Genomic DNA, 25912 nt, shown 5'->3' on the forward strand with positions numbered 1-25912 from the left:
TCCCCTGCTGCTATTTTTCTCTCCACATTTTCTCTCCACATTTGTGTAAAGCACAAATAAATTGGATATGTTACAGATAAGCTAATAAACAGTTCTTTCCCTTGAAAAGTGTAATAAGTTTATATGTGCATGTGCGGGGGCTGACAGTAACTGATTAAAAATGCAGTGTGCAGCAAGTGTTGAGGAGGACAACATATGCAGACAATTAAAAAGAATGAACTGTCATTAGTCACATCCTACATGAAATGGAGTTGATTACATAAACTTTCTGTGCCTTAGTTTACTTTTGCTATGCATTCCCTTCTGCCCCTAGGAAGAAAAAAAATCATGAAATATTCATCACTAAGGAGGCAGTATGAAGGAAACAAGGAAGTATGATGAAAAGGTGCTACTGGTGGTACTATTACTGCAGGGAAGAAAATAAAAAGACAGATATAAAGTGAGAACAGAGTTAATTCCCTTATCATCTGAGGTGACAGCCAGCTGAAAAAGATGTTACTTTATTCTATGAAATATTAAATAAGTCTGCTCTCCAGCAAGATCACTGTATATATGAGGAGGTGGGAGAGGTAGAAAGCCCTGATGGTTTGCACTAGGATCTTGTTAACTGTTGTCTGATTATCTGAAAGATCCCCCTGCAGGGTTTCTGGGCATTCCCAGAGGTACACTTGTTACTGGTACTTCACACAAAAACTTTGCTTTTTCTTTTTTTCTTTTTTTTTTTTTTGCTTTAGGTGGTAGGAAGTGTACCACAAAGGAAAAACATAAAAGAATAAACAGGCAAAACAGTACTTTAAATGCAGTTAAGCCAATCAGCTATGCTAAATGCCTTCAGATATTTTTTAGATATTTTACAAGAACATACAGTTCTCTAAAGCATACATCTGTGTCGTGTGTGATGCAGCACATATCAGTGATCACTTGTTCATATCACTGACACTGTACCTGCCACAGGGCAGAGAAGTGACTCGTCAGTACTGAGAAATGGGTGCTTCAGTGGAAGAGTGTCCATCTGGCAAGAGGGAAGGAAGGCTTCCAAGTTCTCCAGATTGATCCTTCTTAGCTGGCAGTGCCAGCCACATTAAAGATCTCAACATATGAGGTGTAGCAGCAGAAGCTTCTTCCAATCAGGGCTCAAAGAGAGATGCAGAAAACGCTTTCTCTGTTCCCTTACTCCTCTCACCTCCCTGCCTGTAACAGAAATTCTCTGGGTAGCTCTATATGTTGGAATGGGTGAACTAATTCTTACTGCAGGCATCAGAAGCCAGGAGGGATTACTAATGCTGTTTTACAGCTGGAGGAAAAGAGACACGAAGATTGAAATACTTTATTCATGGACAAAAATGAGTCAGAGAAGAGATGAAAGGCCTATGGAAGCTCCTATCCCCCTTAAAGGTAGTTGGAGAATTATTTTTTATTTCATCACAAAGTCTTCAAATCCATGCCTTTTTTCCTTCCATGATAGGTGAAATTTGTTCCAAGGCCTCAACTCCTCTCCTAATGGCTGGGCTGAGAAGAATCCACATGTCTGGAATAACACAGACCCAGTTTGAATTCCTCCACCACCTCTTTCAAGGCAAGATCCTGGATACTCCACGCTGCTGATCTGTCCCTTTGTATTTTTCTTTTTTCTTATCCATTTTGTATGAAATTAGACCAGAGACATGTTATCTGACTTTTTCATATATAACTGAGTCAGAGACTCGAGGTCATGTCCCTACTCTAGACCAACTAGATATGAATTTTGATTTCTACATCACTTTCTAAGAGACTTCTAAGGTGAAATGTTGTTCTGAAGTGCAGGAACTGCTTATGAAAATGTTTTGAAGGGGTTTCCTTTCTTCTGTGTTGAATTGAGGTTTTCAGCCACAGGAGAAATGGAGCTCTAAGAAAAGACTTCTGGGAGGAGCGGTTGGACCACCAAGTTCATTTGTTTGAGAGTTCAAGTCTTCATGTAACAGTATACTCCAACATCATATTTCTATGAGCATGTTTTTTGAAACACATTTTGGGGAAAAAAAAAACCCAACAACAAAAATCTAAAGATGTTTTGGCTGTTACTTTTCTTTCTGGCCACACAGGAAAAAGAGAAAAGAGAAAAAAAAAAATCAAGTTATGTAGTTTAGTCTTTGTGGTTTTTTTTTTTTTTTTTTAAACAACATTGATGTGTCTCCCATATGTTTTTTTATATGATTGGAAGTTTATTAAAATGTCTACTTTTCAAGACCTTTTAAACCAAATGTACTTAAGTAGCAATTAATTATGAATTTAAATTTTGAAAAGCTTTATTTGAAGCTTTGTAGAGCTGTGTTTTGACACTGGCTTAGTAGAACTCTGTGGCTGCATCCTCTTGATGTGCTTCATTCTGCAGGGCATTTTGAAAAAATTGTTGTGTTTCACAGGACTTTCCAGAGACCACTGTGAACAGGGAGGGTATATTGTCCTCTCTAGAAAGCCAAAGATGTCCAACTTAAAAATCCAAAAAGAGAAAAATTATTGACATTGCACTAACGTGGCACAGTAGCAAAGCAACTCCATGCAGCAGCCTGTGTAAAATACAGAAGAATAAGACAATTTAGCAGGAGATATGACAGCTGGTTACACACATATCTTTTTAATGCTACTTTTGGAATGGATTAGAAGTTTTAGGACAGACCTAATATGTACACAGATTTTCTTAACTTTCTACTCTTGACTACTCTTGTTTGCATGAACAAGACACTCCTCCAGCCTACCAGCCAGAGAACCACAGGACACTTTCAGCTGGAAAGGACCACTACAGCTCATCTGGCCCCTGCTCCTGCTCCAAGCACAACCGGCTAGATGAGGCTCAACTGTGCTTTCCTCTTGTCAAAACATGTGCTCTCGTTTTCCTTTTATTCTATCTACATGATAGAAACATGTATTTTGATTCCTTCTGAAAAAACTTTGGTGTGTGGGGACGGAGGGAGTTGCGATCCTTCTGTGTCCTCCTTTCCCAGAGCCTGAAGATTGTACCATTTACCTGCCAGGCTGTAGAAACAGCCCTAAAGAGACAAATACATCATATCTATATGCACATGTATGCTGAGGAAATCCTAGGCTTCTTTAACTTCCTACATTATCTTATATTTTTACATGAAAGATTCACTTTCTTCCAGAAAAATGGCATTTCCAAAAGAGCAGAAGAATTCAACTGCTCTTCTGCAGCAGAATGAATTGTCTTAAAAGATTATGCATCTTTTGCATGGATGCAGTTGGGATTATGCTTCATTTTCCTGTGTGTTTTTACATTGTCTGTCCTTTACATAATAATACCTAAGACAGTACAGGATATATATTAAACAATGGTAACATACCACTTTGTAATATTATATAAATAGACACTCCTCAAAGGAGACATAACATTTTCTCACCAAAATAATGAATATTAAAAAAAGAGAAAAAAAAACCCATGAAAAAAACCAACAAAACCAAAATCATTGGCCAGATACACAGAGTTCATTTTTTCAGGTATTTGTATTTATCAATAAAATTTGTATTTACTAACCAAATACCAATTTGTACATGAGTGCTTGAAAACTGAATATTCTATACATCTTGAAAGTTAAAATTAGTGTCGTAGTTAAATATAAATTTAAATATATTTAAAATAAATATAAATTAAAACTAAAATTTAAATATAAATAAACATAAATATAAATTAATTTTAATTAAATATTAAATTCTTTGTACAAATACATCCGAAATCAGCTTTTAGTAATTTCCCATGGACCTCAGCCAAAAAAAAAAAAAAAAAAGATTATCTTTTAATATATTTTGGCTAACCAGCAGGATTTTAAAATTCCCTAAGTAAATCAGAAAGGAATGATGGGATTGGAAAACCAATAATGCTGCTACAACACTTGCAGAATGGGTGCTGGGCTTGGCTACTACAGCCCAAATGCAGGATGCTGGGGTGAGCAGCAGTGGGCAGAACTTCCCAAGATGCAGCTTCTATTTGCAACCATGGGTTGCAAATAAGCTCTCTCTTATTTCCCAGCTTTTTCTTTTAAAAGTGCCCTCAACTAAATTGGATTAGCCTGAGGATGTGGGCATCTGTTGACCAAGTCATTGTGGAAAGCATTAGCTCTTTGATGAAATAGAAAATTCAGCATCTGAAGAGCTGCTGAGACAATATTTCCGTAACCTGTTATCTGACCTGAAATCAGAAGGACTTTGTGCTCAGTGCTTCAAAAAATTTCTTGAAAGGCTGGCAATATTTGCCAACAACACACTTTTTTTTTTTTTTAAATTTCCTTTTTTGGCCTCCCCCCCAGTACAGTTTATCACTATAGAAAGAGTTTAAAGTAGTGGCTGCCTGGGTGCTGACAGAGGAGCCACCTACAGACTCACACTTTTGCAGAGAGTATTTCCAGTAAACTGCTGTATTTTTATTCATACCTTCTTTCAATAAATTAATTCTCAAGCTGTTCCTTATGGCAATAAACCAGGTGGAAACAATAATATACATGTCTTAGGAGAACAACGCACAGGCTGTTCAGAGATAGAGGGGAAAAATACAGAATAATATGCATAAATTACAGTATTATAGCATGTAGTAGACAACAATTATTTAACTTAGCTATCTATTTACTGCTTTCTATTGCAAGTTACTTAAAAATGATTGAATATTTGGAACATTTTAGAATGAATGGAAATGTACTAATAAGAAGGTTCTTAAAAGATTGAAATATATCCAGCTTTTGTTGCTTGTTAAATTTTAATTGCTATGACTTAATAACTACAAAAATTAAAATAACACCATTAAGTTTCAAAAACACCTAATTATGGTTATTGGTAGTTGGTTCAATGGCTCATCTTTCCAAAGGACACACTTATTCACAGCATCATAGAAACGTAGAATGGTTTGGGTTGGAAGGGACCTTAAAAATCATCTAGCTCCAAAACCCCTGCTAGACCAGATTACTCAGAGCTCCATCCAACCTGGCCTTGGACACTTCCAGGCAGCCACAATTTCTTGAGGAAACCTGTTCCAGGTTCACCACCCTTACAGCAAAGAATATCTTCCTGATATCTATTGTAAACCCACACTCTTTGAGAGTATGAAGACACTCCCCTTGTTCTGTCGCTACACGTCCTTATAAAAGAACTCTCTCCATCTTTCTTGTTGGCTCCCTCCAGGTTCTGGAAGGCCACAATTACATCACCCCAAAGGCTTCCCTTTTCCAGGCTGAACAACCCCAATGGTCTTGGCCTTTCCTTGTAGGGGAGGTGCTCCATTACTCTAATCAACTTAATGGCTCTCCTCTGGACTTGTTACAACAGGTCCATATCCATCCTGTGCTGGGGACTTCAGAACTGGATACCTTTACTTAAGGGAGATTGCTGAAACACTTTGTAATTTTATTTTATGATTTTATTTTATTTTACTGATTCGGTCTGGTTGTTTTGTTTTGTTTTGGTTTGATTTATTTCATAAATAAGCCAGCGAGTTTGAAGCTTGGAGGATTCAGCCTTAGACAATGAACCAGAGGGTACATGGGGTTTCTGGGGTTTATGGTAACCCACTTTAGACAAGCAAGTGCACTCACTTCTTCAGACAGTGTTGTTCTGGGGGCTTTGCTTTGGCTTGGAACAAGTTTTTAAACAGCTTTACCTCAGTATCTCTATGCCAGTTGTATTGTACAATCATATTTAGAAAACAGTTCAAGTTCAGTAGCATGCAGAAAGGTGTTATAACAGATAAGTTTTAATTGTTTATCTAGATAAGGAACAGGTCAGCTCTGATTAATTACATGATTTATACACCTGAGTTTGCAGCAAGGCCTTTTGATGAAGTAAGGACAAATCAAGTGCTCTGTGAAATCTGCGTTCCTTCAGAAGGAGTTATGGTTTGGGGCTCAGGGAGACAGCTGCAAAGGGCACCTGCAAGTCTGTGACTTGGAGAATAGATCTCCATGGCATGAAAGGTTGAGGATGCAGGCTGACCTGACTGAACTGTGCTCATAACAGAGAGAGGACGTGCTTGTGGCAAAAACATCCGGACTCAGAGATTTTTTTGCATTTCTTTTTGCAGGCTTTTCTGATTTTCCACTTGTGTGTTAGAAACCTGGCTTATTGACACGAGAAAATTCTCCTGTTTGTGGAGTCAGTTGCTTGGAAGTCTCCTCTTGCTTGTCAGTGGGTATGCAAGAAAGTGAGGAATAGCAACATGTGAGACTTGGGCTTTTTGATGGTTTTGATGCGAATGTGAGTGCTGGTGATTCCAAAGAGCAGAAGTTTCAGATTTCTTGCTCCATTTCTTCAAGTTTCCATTGCCTTGGCAATGCTAGGCCAGGTGGAGGAAGTGATCCCTCTGGTTGAGGCAGTGCCAGAGACCAAAACTGGAGGGGGCAGTCCCCTGAGCCCCATGGCACTGCTGCAGGAGTGACCAGTGGGGTTCTGCAGCCTGTCATGTCCAGGACATAGACAGGACTCTGTAATCGGGCAGATATCCCACTGAACTCTGTGAGCACTCTGACCAGAATGAAAATATTGCCTCGAATTTGTCCACCCCTACAAAATACTTTGGTTCAGCTATGCATCTCAGCTGATTCCTCTAGAGGTTTTTTTTAATAAATTCTATTCATTGCAGTGCATGTGGTATTTGCACATGTTAGGATCAGCCAGCAGTGTCTGCCTTTTCTTAAAGTTGTTCCTGTTTTCCTTTCTATTAGAAATTATATTCTGTTTTCAATTTAAAGTGGGTAGTAGTGACAGATTCCTTTGTGCAGTATACCTGGCAAACATCTGGAATATATAACGACTTTTTGTTTCCCAGACCACTAAAAAGTGCATGAATGAGTTCTAAAACTTAAGCCTTGGCCTATTTAATTTTTCAAGCAGCTTTTTCCTGTACACACTGTGGACACACGTGAACTAAGTGCTGATGTAATCTAACTTCTTGATAAACTCAGAGAAGATTACAAAACATTATTTTCAGTTCCACTGCATTTAGCTCCACACACTTTAAAGTAACTCCACAATAACATTCCTTTAAAGGAGGTTAGAAACTAGTTCTTTTAAGTTCATTCCTTTTTCTATTTCATCTTGCATCCCTACTGTATCCAGCTGGGGATGATTCTTATTTCCAATATGTATTTATGACTGTACACTTTATAGGAAGCACATAAGCACAGTTCTTGGCAATTCAGACAACCTCCAGGCCTGGGTGTCAAATCTGAGAAAAACTGGATGCAGCCAGGCATCAGCCCTACCCTCATAACTAGGCTAAACCTTTCACATAATTCCTGAGAAAGAGATCAAACGACATGAATTATTTTTTTTAAGAACACTTTACCACTTAAGTCAGTGCTAGAACATTTTAAAAAATATTGACATCAAAACCAGGAATCGATTTCTATTTTGCCGATTTAAAAAAACTGTGCTGACATGAGATGGTGGAACTCTGTAGTAGCTCCACAAGGTAACTGAAGTAGTTTCAGGAGGAATATGCAGTACTTTTATTGCTTATTGTTGCCCTTAAATGAACAGAACAGTGTTGCCAAGAAATGTAAAGGTAAGGAAAAAGAACCCAGTGAGTTTTATGAACTGAAATCTCTTCCCAGTGAACTAATGATTTCTGGGGGAAATAAAGATTAACTCTAATGACCAGTTCTGCACTGAAATTTTAAGTCATTAGTAGCTTTTTTTGAAAAAAAGGTGACAACATTTGCTTAAATAGTTGATATATCTAATAGTGGCAGGCAATAAGACTTGTGCTTTAGAGGAGGATTGTTTTATAGGAACCAGACTCTTATATTTAGACTTTATATAAATTGTGAAATCACCCACTTTTAAAAGTGTTCATACTGCTTTATTTTGATGCTGCTGTGGAGTGGAAGCTCGCAGTTGTTTTAACACATTTATTTAAATATGAGATAGTTAGGAAAAAGGAAGATTTCAAGTTCTATCAGAGAATATCACATCAGGTAAGGAAAGGTCTTGCTGAGCAGGGACTATGTAATAGGAAAATGATTAAGGTACCTCCTGAGGCTAACCCATTAGTTCAGCATCACAGTTTGCTGAAAAAAAATGGTGCTTCAGGACTTCCTTCTCCCTCTTAGCAAGTATCTACTAAAGTTCTCCCTCTTGGATGACCAGATGGAAGGTTTTAGTAGATTTTTCCGTGATAAATAATTTCACTCATATGCCTCCTAAGAGCCATCAAACTGAGACGAGGTGCATAGAGACTCTGCTGCTTTTATTTTAGGTAATGGGTCTTGCTTATCTTGTCTAGTCCTGTTTAATCACCCATCTCTAGAAAAAAGGAGGCTTCTAGGAATAAAGATGTTACTATTCCTGAGCCAAAGATGCCTCAGACAATAATGCCACTATCTCTTTCCTAAAAGGAGCTACCTAAACTGCGTAAGTTTCTAAAATCAAGTTTAAATTTCACATGAGCATTATCTTCTGTAAAATTTGAGAAACTCTCTTCCAGTCTGCTGGAGCATGTCCAAGGAAGAGCAAGAAAGCTGGTGAAAAGTATGGAGCACAAGTTGGATGAGGAGTGATTGAGGGAACTGGGGTTGTTTATCCTGGAGCAAAGGAGGCTCAGGGGGGACCTTATTGCTCTCTACAACTACCTGAAAGGAGGCTGCAGACGGGTGTGGGGGAGGTCTTTTCTCCCAGATAACAAGAGGAAATGGCTTCAAGTTGCACTAGGGGGTTTTAAATTGGGTATTAGAAAAAATAATTCTTCATGGAAAGTGTGGTCAAACAAGCATTGGAACAGGTTGCCCAGGGAAGTGGTGGAATTGTCATCCCTGGAAAGTGTTCAAAAATGTGTAGATTTGGTGCTTAGGGTCACGATTTAGTGGTGGACCTGGCAGTGTTAGCTTAATGGATGGACTTAATAATCTTAGAGGTTTTTTCCTACCTTAATAATTACATGATTCTATAAAACACACAGAAATTATCACAAGAGTGGTTTTTCTGTTCTTATGATGCTTCCTATTCCACTGTGAATTGGAGGAGGAGAAAAGATGTTAATTGAAAAGCACTTCAACATTATGACTAGATATATGAAAAGAATCAGGATCACCCCCATCTTCCAAAGTTACTTACTTCTGTTTGAAACTCCAGCAACAAGAACTCGACAGGTTAGAGGGTGATGTTAAATAGGAGGAGAAAACAGAGGCACTGCAGAAAGAAAGGACCTAACCTCTTTACCAGAGCACCTGTGTTGTCCCTTCCATTTATTTCCTATCATTTTGGTAGTGATATGAAATTATGTCCAATGGAATATCATGGAACTGAAACGTTTGAGAATGACAAAGTCTCTCCCCTGCTCTTTGGAACAGTATGGATGAGGCTTTGTAAGAATGAACAAAGAAATTAAATTAGAGAGCTTCCTTGGTTCTCAACCTTTTTGAAAATGAAGACTGATGCCTACACATGGCCCATCAGTTAATTCTGTGATGTAGAGTGCATGTTATGAGTCATGATGTGAGCTGTTGCTGCTGTGCTAAAATACTCCTTGGAAGGTCGAATTTTTGAACCTAAGTGTGAGCTGGTTTATTATGGGTTAACCCCAGTAGGCAGTTAAGGCCCACACAAATGCACACTCACTTGCTGCAAGGGAACACAGGGCAGGATCAGAAGGGTGAAAGTAAGAAATTGTGATTGGGATAAAGACAATTTAATAGGTGGAAGGGGGAAAGGCAGCAAAACATAACAAAATACAAGTGATGCAAGAGCAATCACACACCACCAGATGCCTGGTATTCAGCTAGTTCCTGAACAAGGGTGATACTGGAAAACTTCCCTCCAGTTTTATTGCTGAGCATGATGTTATATGCAAGGTATGAGATATCCTTTGGTTACCTGAGATCAGCTGTTCTGTCTGCATCCTCTGCCAGCCTCTTGCCTGCCCTCAGTCTACTTGCCTGGGGGAGAGAGATTGAGAAACAGAGGAGGACTTGGCACTCTGCAGGCACTGTTCAGCAATAGCTAAAATATAGATGTGTTATCAATGCTGGTCACAGTGGCACAAACACAGGATAATAGCACCATATGAGGTGATATGAATAATACCAGATCCACCCCAGACAAACGCAGTACTTGATTAAAAGCTCCATCTCTTTCCAGAGCTAAGAGATTTTTGGCTATTGCAGTAGCTAATGTGTTAAGTGTTTCCCTTTGGTCTGTTCTTTGTAGAAGGCATAACTAAATTCAGTGCAGAGGTGTAAGTGAAGTTGTCCTGACACAGCTCAACGAGGACAGAAGACTGCATTACAACAGGGGCAAAAAATATCTCTTTCCCTATGTGGCAGCCAGTGCTGTGTTACCTGCTTTCAGAAGAATTGTTTGTTTCTCACACTATTTCTTTCCACACTGCTTTGGGGAACTTTCTTGTTGAGACCCATGTACATTTTCAAAGCAGTCTCAATCTGATTTTCAACAAAGAAATACCTATCACACTGCTTAAAAGCATTTGAGTGCCTAGCAATCTCCCATTGAAACATGTGAGACACTGGCACTTGGGTATCTCTGAAGACTTGAGCTTTGGAAGCTTATTAAGCAAACTTTAAAAGGCTCCTGAAATGAATAGGAGTTGTGTTACATTTCAGTGGGATTTGAACTTCCAAGTCCACAAATTACTTCAGAAGTAGAACTGCGGGGCTTTTGAAAATGCTATCCTGGCTTCACTGAAATGTAATTGATCTGGTCTAGCTGAACTGTAACAATTTTTGAGGTTCTTGTCATTGCAGTTGATATCCTAGATAACATTAATTCGTGGGTTTAGAAAAAAAATAAATTTGTAAAGATTGTTGCCTAACTGTGAAGGTCAATGCCTAAAGAACTTCTAAAATACTAGGGCATATTATCCCCATTTATTCCCAAAGCTACCTATGCAGATACTATCAAAAAGTCAAATAGGTCGTTAATTATTCTTAAGTACTCTTTAATTTGGCTTCATAATGCAATACCTCTAGCTTTACTTTCCCTGTTTAAAAACTGTTTCTAATGTTACTGCATCACAGATTCTTTCTTTCTTTCTTTCTTTTTTTTTTTTTTTTGAGAAAGGACCACAAAATTAAAAAGTAAGAAACTGTTTTCAAATTTTAGGTATTATAGATGTTGTATTCCTTTTTTTTTTTAGTTTTTGTTGCATAATCTGTAATTCTAAGAAAAAAGAAATGCCTGAAATAGTATGAGTACTGCTCTATGTAGCTATTGTCCTAAATGTCTCTAAAATATATGTGTTCAAATAAATGAGGAAAAATTAAAGTGTAAAATAATTCCACAAAGGACACAGATGTTTTAAGTGGTTCAGAAAGAAAAAATCCATTTCCTGAGCATCAATAGGCATGCATTAGTGCACTGCACAGAGCTTCACATGTAATGGCACAGAAGTTTCATACCCAAAAAGGACTGACGTTGCACACTGCAGCACTCATATAGATACACACTGAGGATTAAAGTATTAGCCTCTGCATAAACATGTTGGTACCTGTTTTAGGAGGATTAAATGGCCTTGTGCAGTCAAGTCCAGACAGGAAAGGGACTCTGGAGTTGAACTGACAGCAAACCCATGGCAGGCAAACCTGATTACTCTGACTACCCTGGGGAGAACGAAAAAAAAAAAAATAAAAAGGGAAGAAGAAGTGTTTCTCTCTCTTTCCCACTCTTTCCCTGCCTCCTTTTCCCCTTCTCTACTAGTAGGACACTATTCTACCTGCACCTATGCAAAAAAAGAAAAGGAATGAGTTTAGAAATGATGTTGTTATAACAGTGTTACAGCATTCCAGTGCCATGTGTAGGACTCCGAAAGCTCTTGCAGGTTAGAGACACCCAGAATCAAGGAGTTACAGGATGATCCTCAAAAATACCTTCTTTTTCATTCCAAATCTGTAGTCAGCACAGAAGCAGTGTCAAAAAAACCCCCAATTATTACTTTTCTCTACTTTCCTATTTATAACTTACGTTTTGTTCCAGATAATCTGGGAAAGAATGGTGCACAATTTCTGACATAATTTAATAGTATCTGTATGATGTATATGTATGATTGGTACAGAATTTAGTTTTTGTATCTGCAACATTGTCCACAGCAAAACAGTGGATTACAAAAAGCGCAGGCTTTTTACAGGGCTATTGACTCAAAATGTCCCAAAAGATGGCAGTTTTTAGTGATGATTTGCACTGATATTACAAGCAAAATATGCTCTGGTAAAAATTCCCTTTTAACAATAAAAAAAAAAAAAAAAAAAAAGATGATACTGAGCTAATGAAAGTAAGATCTTACTTAGTCACACACAAACACTGAGAGAAACTTTTGTGAACCAAAGTGATTCTTACAATGTAAGCACTTATTGATTGGCAATTTACAGTAAATACGCATGGGAACACATGTAAACTTTTAAACTTAGAAATACTTCTATTACTAAACTCCATTTGCCCTGTTGCAAAACAAGACAGACAGGCCCATAAGCATCAACTACAAAGCTCAAATGTGAAATCACATTTGGACTGTCGTGTCTAGTTTGGGGCTCCATGGGGGAAGGGAACATAACGTTAAAAAAACTGAAGTGAGTCCCACAAAGGACCACCTAAATAATTAAGGGATTGAGGCACCTGACAAGTGAGAAGAGGCTGACAGAGAGCTGGGGCTTTTGGCCCAGAGAAGAGAAGTGCAATGGGGAAATCTCATTGTAGTCTTCAGCTCTGTAATGGGAGAATATAGAGAAGATGGAATAATACTCTCCTTGAAGGTCCGTGGTGGTAAGAGCAGAGGCAACAGACACCATCTGCAAGAAGGGATATACTGATTAAACACAAGTAAATTTTCTCCATTAGGATGATAAAATGCTGGAAGAGGAGTCCAGAGATTCTCCATCCTTGGAAATATCCAGAATGTGACCAGTCACAGCCACCTGACTGGAACTGGTCTGAGTGAAGTGTTTGAAACAGGCAACCTCTGGATGTCCCTTCTAAGGTATTCTGTTCTGTGATTGTGTGGTCACCTTCACACGTTAATGTAATGAAAAAAATCCCAATTGTCCTCAAATTGGTCCTCAAATTATTTGGTTTTCTTTTTATTTACTTAGACACTGTTTTCCTAATATCCAAGTTTTTATATGCTCCCATTCTGGTTTTGCTTCCATCATATATGTTCAGCTGTGCTCTAATGCAGATTCAGTGGTAGATAAACTTGTAAATAATCTATGAATGATTGCTTACATATTCCTATTTCTTAGTGCTTATTATGCTCAGAAAACAATTTAACCTGTAAATGTCATAGATCATTATTTCTAAATTATTTCCATCGTAATTTGATTTCTTCTTCAGCTCAGTTTCTAGAAGTAGATCAAGATTTCTTCAATTAATTTGCTACTCTTCATTCAACAGTGTTTGAGTTTTGCTTCTGCTGCCTGTGATTTGATAGTCTGCAGTTCCATACTAGTTGTTAAAGTCACAGACTTGTTAACGAGAAAAATGACAAACTATTTCACTGACCTTTAATAGGGTGGATATGAACTGGGAGCTGCAGAGCTGAAAACTGATGGATGCCTTTAGAAAGACTGGGAATTACTATTCATCTTGCAAAGGTCAAGGTTTCAGGTCCTGATGTAGCAGTGCTGCAGCAGTCTGGAAGGAAGAGTAAACACAGGGTGCTGTGGGTGAGTCTCTGAGAAATTCAAAGACTGTGGACAGTTGCCTTGACCTGTCATCTGTTTTCTTATTTTATATTTACCTTTCTATGACTGTAACCTTTCTGTTGCACATATAACATTCAGTTCTTTGGAAAGAAGTGTTTGTGTTGGTCTTGTATATTTCCTCTTTGTCATGTTTGTGTTTGTCATGTGTGTTGTCTGACAGGCTGGTAAAGCCTGATGAGAAGCAGTAGAGATAATAATAAATTGAAAATACTATGAGAGAACAATTATTTCGGGTTCATGAGTCTGACCAAAGTAATTTAAAATAGGTTTCTATGAGAAAATGAATTAGTAACTCAAATGACAAAAATCATAATGAAAGAGTGCAGGTGGGAAGTTGATTTTGCTTTTTGCCTGTTCAGGTTCTTCTGGTGGAAATGAGTCAAAGTAGTATTAATCTCTATCCATGATATTTTAAGTAAAAGATATCCACTTCTCAAGTGGCTGCAGGATACTGGGCTACTCAAACCTCAACAGGTAGTTTGTGAGAAACATTTTGTAAAGTCCCTTCTCCCAGCTGTGTTTAGATTTATACTGTTTTATGCATTGAATAGATATTCCCTTGCTAATTGTTCAGTGAAAAACCATAGCTACACTTTTGATTTAGCCCTTACTTGTGAGGTAAGGGCCCACAGTGTTGTTCCTCCATTTCATCCTTGGTCTGCAGAGCACGCAGTGTGTGTCTGCAAGAAGAGGGAATGAGGGTGAGAGGCCAAAGAATCACAGCTCTGGGAAACCACAAAATAACCCACACTCCTACTATATCTGAGAAGACTGAGACAAAACCACTGCTGAGATGTAGGAATGTTTATAGACCAAAAACGTAGTATGCAGTCAGTAGTAGCTTTCACTTCTAAGAGCAGTAAGAGCTTATGTGGCTGCAGTGGCTCATGTGGCTTCAACAGACAAATCCCATGACTTGCTTGGCTTTCATCAGAAGCAGGTCAGCTTTCATTATGTAAGTTTTTGTATTTTTATGTTGATTAGTATGATAGTATTAATGTTGGCCCACTACCAAATGCAGGGGGACCCTTGTAACAGGATGCAGAGAAGGCAGCGTTACTGAACACCTTCTTTGCATCAGTCTTCTCTGATAGGATCAATCCTCAGGAATCTCTGACTCAGGAGACCAGGGTAAAGGAATGTTGGAAGGAAGACTTTCCCTTGGTCTAGGGGAATTCAGTTAGAGAACACCTAGGCAAGCCTGAAACTTCCAGGTCCATGGGCCCTGATGGGATGCATCCCCAAATACTGAGAGAGCTGGCATGCACCACAGCAAGGCCACTCATGATCATCTTTGGAAGGTTGTGGCAATCAGGAGAGATGCCTGAGGGCTGAAAGAAAGCAAATGTCACCCCAGCCTTCAACAGGGCCAAGAAGAAGGACCCAGAGGACTACCGGACCACCATCCTGTCAGCCTCCCCTCAATCCCTGTAAAAGTGATGGAGCATCTCATTCTGGAGGTCATCAATATCCCCGTGGATGACAGGAAGGTGATCAGCAGTAGTCAGTATGGATTCACTAAAACTAAATCGTGTTTGACCAACCTGATTTCCCTCTACAACAAAACAACTACATGGATGGATGGGGAGACTGCAGCGGATAATTGTCTACCTTGACTTCTGCAAGGCTCTTGACACTGTCTTTTCAACAGTGTCTCTCACAATATCCTCATAGACAAAGTCAGGAAGTGTGGACTGGATGAGTGGACCTGGAGACCTGGCTGAACAGCAGTTCCCAGAGGGTCACACGGGATCTAGTTGAAGGCCTGTCATGAGTGGTGTCCCCCAAGGTTCCACACTGGGCCCAGTATTGTTTAGTCATCAGTGGCTTGGATGAAGGGGCAGATACCTCCTCATCAAGTTCACTGATGACACAGAGCTGGGAGGAGTGGGCAGTACCCCAGAGGGCTGTGCAGCCCTGCAGAAGGACATTAACAGAAGGTATTAACAGTTCAAGTCTCTACTGAAAGAAACAAAAAAAGAGAAGCTCTTTATTTTTCTGTCTTGCTGCAGAAATTACAATGAAAGAAAAAGGAAAAGCAACTCAATTGGCTTTTGTTTAAAAAAAATTGTTTCAAAGACTTAATAGACTTAATTGACTGAAAACTTTGTGAGTCAACGACAGAGATTTTGTTCAGAAATATTTCACCTCGTTGTCAAGAGATGATGTACTGAAATATATAAATACAGTAACAAATCAATCATCTTGATAGTAAACTGAAGGCAACAGCATCAAGGGTAAGAGAAGTCAGGAAAGTCTGGTACAGAAAGTCATTGCGCAAGAAAACATTTGAAGAAGAACCTCAGACTCAACAAATCTTGAATGCTTAGTTGATTTGCATACATCAAACACTTCTAAGATTACCTTTGTATAAATCAAATGAGTAGCTAATTCAATTTTATATGGTTGGAAGGATTTAATATGCAAATAAAAAATCCTCATCTTGCAAATCCTTCAAGAGTGAAATTCTCTTCAGGTCAGAACAAATTGTGTATGGCAAGGGTGTTGAAGATCCAAGTGCTTCTTCAAATCTGTAGCAAAAAGCCTGTTGAGAGAGAGTTCTCATCAGGATGTATATCCTAAACCAGAGAGAAGATACAAAATTGCTTCAGAGATACTGCTTCTGTTTGAATAAGGGTTCTGATCTGCTGTTTGAAGGACATTGTGTTTTATAATTAATTTTTATTCTGTCACTATTTGGCACAGGGTTCATGAAGCAGAGATGCAGAGGTTTGTTTACTGACAGTTTGTCTCTCTCCAGGATTTTTTAAAAAATAACCAAAAGATTAGATTTCCACTTGATATTTTTTGCTGTTCCTGTCCTTCTTCACCAAAAATATTAAATTAAAAAAAAAAGTTTCTCCATCACATAGAGGGAAATTGTCTTCACCAGAGAGAAGAATTCACTTTATCTGGAGAGAATCAAAGCAATAACAACCTTTTAAAGCTGTGAATGCAAGCAAAATTACGCTATAATCAGACAGACTTCTCATTTAACCCTATCTGTTATCTACTTTTCAAATGGGGCCTAAAACAATTCAAGCATAAACCTATGAAACGTGTTGTGATTAAACACAAATTTTATCTGTAAGTTTTTTCCTACTGCTATATTAAGTCTGGTATATATAGACTGTAACTACATAATGCCAAGAAGTTACATGAAAGTTACAGTAACCCCTCTATTTTTGCTAAGTAAATGAACTGGGTTTATGGGCTGTGGTAACCTTGTCCAGGATGAAGAAGCATAGCATTCAAAGGCATAACTTGCTTTCCTAAAGCAACTGTAAGGCACTGTGCACAAAAATAGTCTGGAGCAGACAGGCTGTAGAGATACAAAGCACTTTGTTCAAAGAAGAGAAGCACTTTTATGTAGTATCCTAAGATTTCAACACTATAATGCAATTAGGCTGCATCTAGCTTGAAACCAAATGGCAGGGACTTGTTGAATTCTTTCAGCATAAGGCATTAAAAGAAAACCTTAGGTTTTCAGGAGACTTTTTTTTTTTAATTGTATGTATCCTTAATTTTTAATCCCAGTGGATTACCTTTATAAACTGTTTGAAACTTTGTTAGAAATAAAAAAATTGGAGCTTTCCTTAAGTCAGTTTTATAGCACAGTTTTTATCCTACAGCATTGCATCTGACTAGCTGTAAGAAGCCCAGTGAAGTGGATGAATTAACTGTTCCTACCTCACAACAAAATCATGGATGTGGAGGGAACAGGGAAAAGTGAAGAAGCCAGTCTGGGCACTGGGTGCTCCATGCAGCATCCAATCTGACAATATATTAAAGCTTTTGACTGAAATTAACCTATCTAAGACAGGAAGTATAAAGAAAAAAATATAACAGTCCTCTTCTGTTATTGCTTAACATTTAACCACTCCTTTTAATCCTTTTTCGAAACACTGTTCTATTACCCCAGACACAGAAATATGCTGCTCTTGCAGAAGCCTATGTGTGGAAAGAAACCCAATTTAAATATTCTCAGACAAGTTTTCATTTCCCCTACAGCAGCTAACACAAGTAACATACCCCGCATCTCCTCAGTAATACATCCTACCTGTCTTAATTTTGGCTTAAGACTGAGAAAGTTCAGAGTGTACAATGGCACCTCTGCACAGTGGTGTGTGCAGAGAAAACAGATCCTGTTCTTGGTATTGGAAGCAGGAGCAGTGGGAAATGCAGCGGATCACAGTGGTACAGCAAGGGGCTGATCTAAATAGTTTTCTCTTGGTGTGCAGGAATACTACCCACTGCAAGTGTCTGAGCTGTTCTTCTCTCAGCAGCAGGGCTGAAGAATGTACTAAATAATATGTATGCCAGGATAATTCTCTTTCTGAACACTCACAACCATCCTGCTTAAGGGAACATAGACTGACAAGCCATCATAGCCATAGTTGTGTCTTTAATCCTCTGAGCCTTTAAGTCAGGGAACTGCTGTGGTATGTGGAAAATAGCCATCACAACAGATTGCCTTCATTGGCAACCTGGGCTTTGCAATGTCCATTAATTATTACCTGGGTTCTGGTTTTGTTCTATTTAAACATGGAAACAGAAACCCCATTAGTCTGTGTGGTCTTTCAGCTGTGAACAGAAGACTTTGCTCTTTTGATACCATGGCTTTAAGCACTTCTTCATTTTCTACATCCAAATCCATGTATGATAGCTGGGTGTCCTGCACCAGGATTTATATCTGTAAAAATTTGTTGTTCTGGTTAAGAAATGAGAATATTGTTTTACAAAATAATTTCAGGTCTTGATACTTGATCAAAACCTCAAGATCATACCCGCCTGTGAAAAGAACTAAATCCTTAAAAAAACTTCAGTGCACATTGACTTGAATGTGTGGTAACTTTTTGATATGCTGTTTTCCATTCCTTTAATGCAGCCATCTAGCTGCTCTGAAGATCAGGTTTCCCCTGGCATGCCGTGTTCTTTTCTGAAGGAATAAGGAGGCACATAGTTTCAAGAAAACAAGAAGAGATCAAACCATCTCCTCCTTTGATACCTTTGATAGGTATTCTTTACCTATCTCTGCACCTAAAAGCAAATATAAAGTACTGCATAAAAGACTGGTTTGGGATAAAAGGCAAAATTTGGATATAACTGAGCAAAGAAGCAAGACAGAGGGAACATATGAATATTTGCAAAAATAACAAAACTAGGAAAGTATAAGTAAAACATATGTAACTAAAAAAAAAAAAAAAAAAAAAGAGAAAATCTGGGCAGCAGGGAAAATCCAAAGAAGTAATAAAATCTCCATCTGCAAATTACATTTGTAAAATATTTTACAAAAATATTTTACAAAACAATTTTACAAATGACATTTTACTGACTTTTACAATATCAGACAGACTTGTCTGTTTTGTCAAGTGGATCTGTACCCTCCGGTCACTATATACTGAATCTTCATAGTTAACCAACAACTATCTGAATAAATTACTAATTTTAAACATGATGGCTCTTGTCTGACCTTTCTGCTGAACTGCTTTAGCCTGATTTCTGCTTTTTCCTTCCAGCTGTAGCACTTGTCTTCAATGCCAGAATGAGGTTTCGTTTTCTACACGCTTCCCTTCGGATCTCCAGCCTCTGTCTTCCTTCTCATTGGATTTCCTTTGCTTTTTACTGCTGGGAGAGTTGTGCTGTTAATTCTGCTGGCAGAACTGACAGCAAAGTCTTCCCTTGCTTTGTCCTCCTCTATTGATATTCGACAGACCTCCCTCAATTCTGTCTCTTCCTTTTCTATGATCATCCCCTGGGATTTCATCATCTGCTCCAGAGTTTTAGTTGCTACACACTCTACAATGTACTGCCTCACAGCTAAGAGCAGTTTTTCATCTGGAAAACTGATCGATTCTGTTGTTTATCTTGAGTTATTTGTAGTTGTTAGCTGCATCACAGTTAATTAAGAAAAAATTTCCCACAATATGTAACTCATAGGATGTTTAGAAAAGTTTTATTACCCTGCCTCTAGCTGCAGCTCACTTTTGCTTCCCACACTCTTCTCTTCCTCCCTCCACTCTCTCCTCTGCCAGGCCCTCTTTTCAGGATGACTTATGACTTTGGTTCTCATAAACCAAGTATCTGTTACATTTGCAAAGGAAGTGTCTTTTCCCAACCATTATTTCAGAAACAATTCTATTTGAGTGCTTTTATAATAGGAACTTAAATGCAGTGCAAACTATTACCTTTATTAAAGGCTTGTTTTATGGTAGATGAACATTGCGTTTTAACCTTTGAATTTTGAATATTTCCTTCAGTCATGTTTACATCGTTTAAAATTAGTCTGGCAAACTTTTATGTTTATTATTGTCCACAAGAAATACTTTCCACTATATAATGAGAGATTCTTTCGAACAAATGTAATACAGGAAGACGTGAAAGGTATTTTCAGGACATGGGCTAAATGAAATTAAAAGGACTGTAACTCATCCAATATACATCTAAAGTAATATGGCAGTGATAGCTTACACCATATAATAAGTCACTTGTTAACAACATCATAAAAACAGATGGTGACTCACGGGCAACTCTGTCCTTCAAGGCATGGGTGAAGGAATTCATTAGTCAAAAGCTGTCCTTGTAATTGCTCAGCTGTTTAAAACTTTCCAGAGCAATGCTAACCCTGCTTAATTACTCGAACTATTATTTTTCAGGGAACTTGACATCTTCACTCCTTCAGAGCTGAAAATAAAAATAAACTGATGTAACGCAGCATTCAGGGATGTGAATTAAACATCTCAGTACTCCAGCAACCTTTTCAGAAAGGTTAAATTTGATCCACGTGGATTGAAACCTTTTTTAAGCTTCATTTCTAGTCTTCTCCTGAGAAACAGTAATCCCAAGTGTGTCATTTCCAATTTTTGACTTTACCCTGTTTCTCTTATCAGTATATAAACACTATGTCTCTTCCTCAGCACAGAAAACCACTCAACAACTTTTACATTAAGGTTGCTCAACATAAAAATAAGCCAGAGACTACATCCAGAATTTGTTTGATAAATCATATACATTTAGCAAGAGAAGTTAGTCATGATAATGGCAGTATTGGTCAAATGAGAAACCATGGAGTCTCAGACAGAAAGTATTCACTGAAGTCTTTTTCAATTAATACATAGATAGGTCAGAAGTGGCATTAGTAGGCCAGATTGTGAAAAGTGGATCCCCTCTGCAAGTGATCAAGAAATCAGAGCTGACAAGCTTTAGGTGTTTGGTAACTTATTGTAAAATCAAAAGCTGTGTGAAAATCCCCAAGTTTTGAAGACTCATATCACTTTGCACTCCTTATTATCTAAAAAACAAAATCCTGCTAGATAACATATAATTACTGAGTTTTAGTTATTCCATGTATTTTTTGTTTGGATTTTGTTTGGGGGGGGTTGTGTATGTGATTTTTTTTTCATTTTTCTGTTTTGTTTGTGTGTTTTGGGAGGGGTTTTTTTTGGTTTTGTTTTTAATCGTAGAATCATAGACTATTTTGGGTTGGGAGGGACCTTAACAATCATCTGGCTCCTCTGCCCCACCATGGGCAGAGACACCTTCCACTAAAACAAGTTGCCCAAAGCCCCACCCAGCCTGGCCTTCAACATTTTCAGGGATGGGGCATCCACAGCTTCTCTGGGTAACCTGTTCCAGTGCCTCACCACCCTCACAGTGAAGAATTTCATCCCAATATCTAATCTGAACCTGCCCTTTTGTGGTTAAGGCCATTCCCCCTTGTCCCATCACTACATGCCCTTGTGAAAAGTCCCTCTCCAGCTCTCTTGTAGGCTCCCTTCAGGTACTGGAAGGTGCTGTAGGAAGGTGCTTTTCTCCCTTCTGTGGGAGAAAAGACTCTGATTTCAAGCACTCTTTTTCCTTTTTAAATTGGAAGTTTAAAAAGATAAATAACTATAGTTTTCCTGTGATAAAGTAAAATCTTTTATTCTGGATGGTATAGTTATTGTTCTCTTTTTGAGATTTTTTTTCTCCATGTTTTTTAGCTAAATTAAACTGTCATTGCTTTTACTGGACTTTAAGAGAAATGAATAATCTTTATTCAGTTATGTTAACCACTGGATACATTGTGAATTAAATTGCTTACTTTATAGGATAGTCATGCATTTTAACAAAATATTTTGGCTAAATAGAGGAAAAAGACATTATAAATGAGAAACTGAAATTATAACTTTGTTGACAAGCATCTTTGGATTTTGATGGGGTCATTGCATACATAGCTACGATTTTTTTGCATTACTGAAGACTTTTTGGTCATAGGTTGCCTCTCCTTTTCTGCTACCATTATGAATGACAGAACTGTTGCTTTCTTGCCATGGCAAAAATTTCCTGAGAACAGCTAATCTCGTAAAACTGATCTAGGATAGGATCATTTTGATATATCCTGATCTCTCAAAATGTTCCTCTTTTAGAACTTGTCACCAAGATATTCAGCTATATTTCAACATCATTAACTTCTCACCTGAAATTCAGTGGTTACCTGGCTTGAATTTCAAGCATAAGTGTAGTCTAAACAGTTTGAAAAGAAGGTGATGCTCTGTGGGGAGCAAATTATTCCCCTTAATACCACAAAAGTAGAAACTCCCAAGATGTGAAAACTGCTACCTACAAGTTAACAAGTGTCATCTCCCGGTTTAAGGAAAACCAGGTGGTATAATTGTGTTAAAGACACTAGGGGACCAAGAAGGAGAAAATCAAGAGCAGTGAGAATACTGGGAGTTTTGGGGCCCTCTGAGTGGTCTCTATGTCCAGGCCAGGTCAAGCACTGCCACCCCTCTAGTGCCTCCTGCTGCAGCCTGAAATGGCTGTTGTGAGGGACAGCACGTGTTCATGACAGAGGGCTGCAATTTTCCCATTTTAAGTCGTAGAAATCAACACTCCTCTTAAACTTTAGCAGATCTTGCTTTTGTTTTCACATGAGACCTTTCAAGGACTGCTTAGGACTTGGCAGGATTCTCATTGCTTGGATCAAACCTTTAAAAGTCGATGGAATGAGAGGAACCACTTCATGTGCTGGTTTGTTATGTGACAGTAACAGCTACTTTAAAACAAGGCTGACAAGAATCACTTCTTGTAAAACTTGGATATCTATTCTTTTTTTCAGTGTAGCTGTCTATTAGATTTACTATGCGCTCTGTCAGTCTACTTAGGAGAAAAACGAAAAAAGATGCTATTTCCAAAGGCATCATAATGCTCATTGGGCTTTTAATAATGTGTGTATATTTCTTGCTCATTATCAGTGTGCCTCATAACGTCAGTCAGTGTTCACAGAGCTTCTATTTTCTGCATTTTTAAAATATTATCCGTTCTGCTTCAGAGATGTTCCTTTGGTATGGCAGAAGAAACAAACAAAAAGCAGAAATGACTCCAGGCTCATAATACGGGAGTTTGAATGTCCAGGACGTGGAGGTGAGAGTGAGCATTCTCCAGGGATGGGGTAATTGCAGATTCAAGTGATAGGTCAGCAGTGAGACAATTCCTGCAGCACAACAGAGCAGTGATTTCCATGACAACATTCTTTGGGCAGGGAGGGTGACTCAGAGGCAGAAATAATCCCACAGGGCTGGCAGTTACTGATGAATGCTCTTTTCACACTCCTGAAACTCTAGCATCAATGGAGGATGAGAAGCTTCTGTGGAAATTGAATCAGAAAGGGGAGAAGCCATTAATGGGCTGAATTTCTTCAGGCTGGGAAAATTCATCACAGTGTCAGAAGGCTCAGAGTTTTCCACTGAACAGCTGCAGTGAGCTTCTGCTTTCCACACTGTGGTGCCCTTAGAATTAGCAGCCTTCTATCCAGAAAACCAAGTAATGATTATTACTGGTTAGATGAGGATATAGCTGTTGTTAAGTGGTATCTGGGCAGATGACTGGATAAGATGGAGTGAGGGATGGCATTGGGTCAATCTGGTGATCTGTTTCGTTGCCACATTGATATTCAGTAACCCTTGAAGTCAGGATGGGTTCATCTATAAAGGAAGAAGACTTTTCTTGGCTGCTCCTGTCTTTTCTACATGGATAGCTACATGCCTGTTCCAACAGTGGAGGTTCAGGTTGTTATGCCCAGACTGATTCCCTGTAAAATTAACTGTTTTTCTGATCTAGACCCAAGATTTTGCATCTGGCCTTTAAAAATGAATGTGACTAGTGAATTGGACACAAAGGATAACTAAATGACTACACATGCAGTTACCTAGGATGTAGATCCTCTAGAACTAGAAGAGCCGAGCACATTTGTGTGCGTGCATGTGTGCATGTGCACGTGCAGTGTTTGGCACAGCAGCATGCTGGCTCAGGTTCTTATCACACACACAAAAATAAAAGGACAATAATGGCAACAGAAGTTCAGACGAGTGCAGATGAAGTGGCAGAAAAGATTGATTTTTTTTTTTTTTTTGCACGACCTCTTAACTGACTTGCATTTCCTTTTCATCCTAGGCTGTTCTGTTATGGTTCATGTACATCTTTGAGTGTGTAATTTCAATCCCATGTTTTGAAAAACAATCCAATAAAGGAAGCAAACATAAAGCATGTTTTTCTGTCTGTCTCTAAAGGACACGAAATTGTGGTGCAGACAAATTAATCTGTCAGAGGCAGAGAGAATAATTTGAATGGTCTTTGTTGACAGTCATTGTGACAAAAGAGAAAACATATCCTTTGTCAATTTTAACCTTCATGTACAAGACAGAACTTTATTGAAACATGCTATGCTGGTTTTGGCTGAGGCAGAGTTAATTTTCTTCACAGTGGCTAGCATGGGGCTGTTTTGGATTTGTGTTGAACACAGGGTTGATAACATAGAGATGTTTTTGTTATTGCTGAGCAGGGCTTACACAGAGCCAAGGCCTTTCCTGCTTTTCATGCTGCCGTCCTGGGGAGGAGACTGGGGGTGCATGGGAAACTGGGAGGAGGCACAGCTGGGAGAGGTGACCCAAACTGACCCAAGGGATATTCCAGCCCATAGGACATCATGCTCAGCATAGTGGGGGGAAGAAGGAGGAAGGAGGGACATTTAGAGAGGTGGAGTTTGTCTTCCCAAGTAATTGTTACACGTGATGGGGCCCTGCTCTCCTGGAGATGGCTGAACACCTGCCTGCCCATGGGAAGCAGTGAACTAATTCCTTGTTTTCTTTGCTTGCATGCATGGCTTTTCCTTTCCCTGCCAAACTGTCTTTATCTCAACCCATGAATTTTGTGGGTTTTACCCTTCTGATTCTCTCTGTGATCTCACTGATAGGGGAGTGAGCAAGCAGCTGTATGGGACTTGGTTGCTGCCTGGGGTTAAACCATGACACATCTGCAGTTCAAAGATTTTATGGAGTCTTTGCACTAGTTTCAAATTCTGCAGTTTTAAAGCTGCATTTTCATGAAGGTAGACATACTTATGCCTGATGTTAAAAAAATATTGGTGTAGGTTATAAATCTTGTGATGAGTAAATTGAGTAGGCTTTGGGAAGCTTTTGGGCCTGTAATGAATTTTAAAAGAATATATTGATAAATGTTCTATTGTGGTAAGCTCCTGAACAGAGAAATATATCTACAGATGGCATTGCCCTCTCAGAAGGTGATGCACATTCATTTTCTCATGCCAAATTCAACCCTACAAATTGTAGAATCATAGAGAATCATAGAATGACTTGGGTTGGAAGGAACTTTAAAGATCATCTAGTTCCAATCCACCTACCATGGGCAGGGACACCTTCCACTAGACCACCTCACTCAGTGCTCCATCTAATCTGCTCTTGAATGCTTTCAGGGATGGAGCACCCACAGTTTCTCTGGGCAGCCTGTTCTGATGCCTCACCACCCTCATAGTAAAGAATTTCTTCCTAATATCTATTGTAAACCAGCTTTTGGTTAAAAGACGTTCTCCCTTGTCCTATCACTAAATGTTCTTGTAAATACTCCATCTCCATGTTTCTTGTAAGCTCCCTTCAGGTACTAGAAGGCCACAATTAGGTTACCCCAAAGCCTTCTCTTTTCCAGGCTTAACAATCCCAGTTCTCTCAGCCTTTCCTCATAGGATAGGTGCTCCATCCCTCTAATCACCTTGGAGGCCCTCCTCTGGACTCATTCCAACAGATCAGTGTCCTTCCTGTGCTGGGGTCCCCAGAGCTGGTCACAGTACTCCATGTGGGTCTGTCAGCAGAGCAGAGGGGCAGAATCCCTCCCTCACCCTGCTGGCCACACTGCTTTGGATGCAGCCCAGGACACAACTGACTTTCTGGGCTGTG

At 38.9% G+C, this 25912-nt stretch overlaps 1 long non-coding RNA gene across 1 annotated transcript; it reads right to left on the reverse strand.

The window, feature by feature from the left end:
• Window positions 1-2325: 2325 nt before the first annotated feature.
• On the reverse strand, window positions 2326-9909 carry LOC127466559 (uncharacterized). The gene is made up of 3 exons (XR_007902784.1): window positions 9847-9909; window positions 8900-8981; window positions 2326-2546 (listed from the first exon to the last, which is right to left on the reverse strand). It is a non-coding gene; the product is annotated as an uncharacterized LOC127466559 (long non-coding RNA).
• Window positions 9910-25912: the final 16003 nt, after the last annotated feature.

This window comes from Manacus candei, unplaced genomic scaffold (assembly GCF_025592945.1).
Source record: "Manacus candei isolate 608988 ecotype Guabito, Panama unplaced genomic scaffold, ASM2559294v1 h1tg000010l, whole genome shotgun sequence".
In the NCBI taxonomy this organism is placed as follows: domain Eukaryota; kingdom Metazoa; phylum Chordata; class Aves; order Passeriformes; family Pipridae; genus Manacus; species Manacus candei.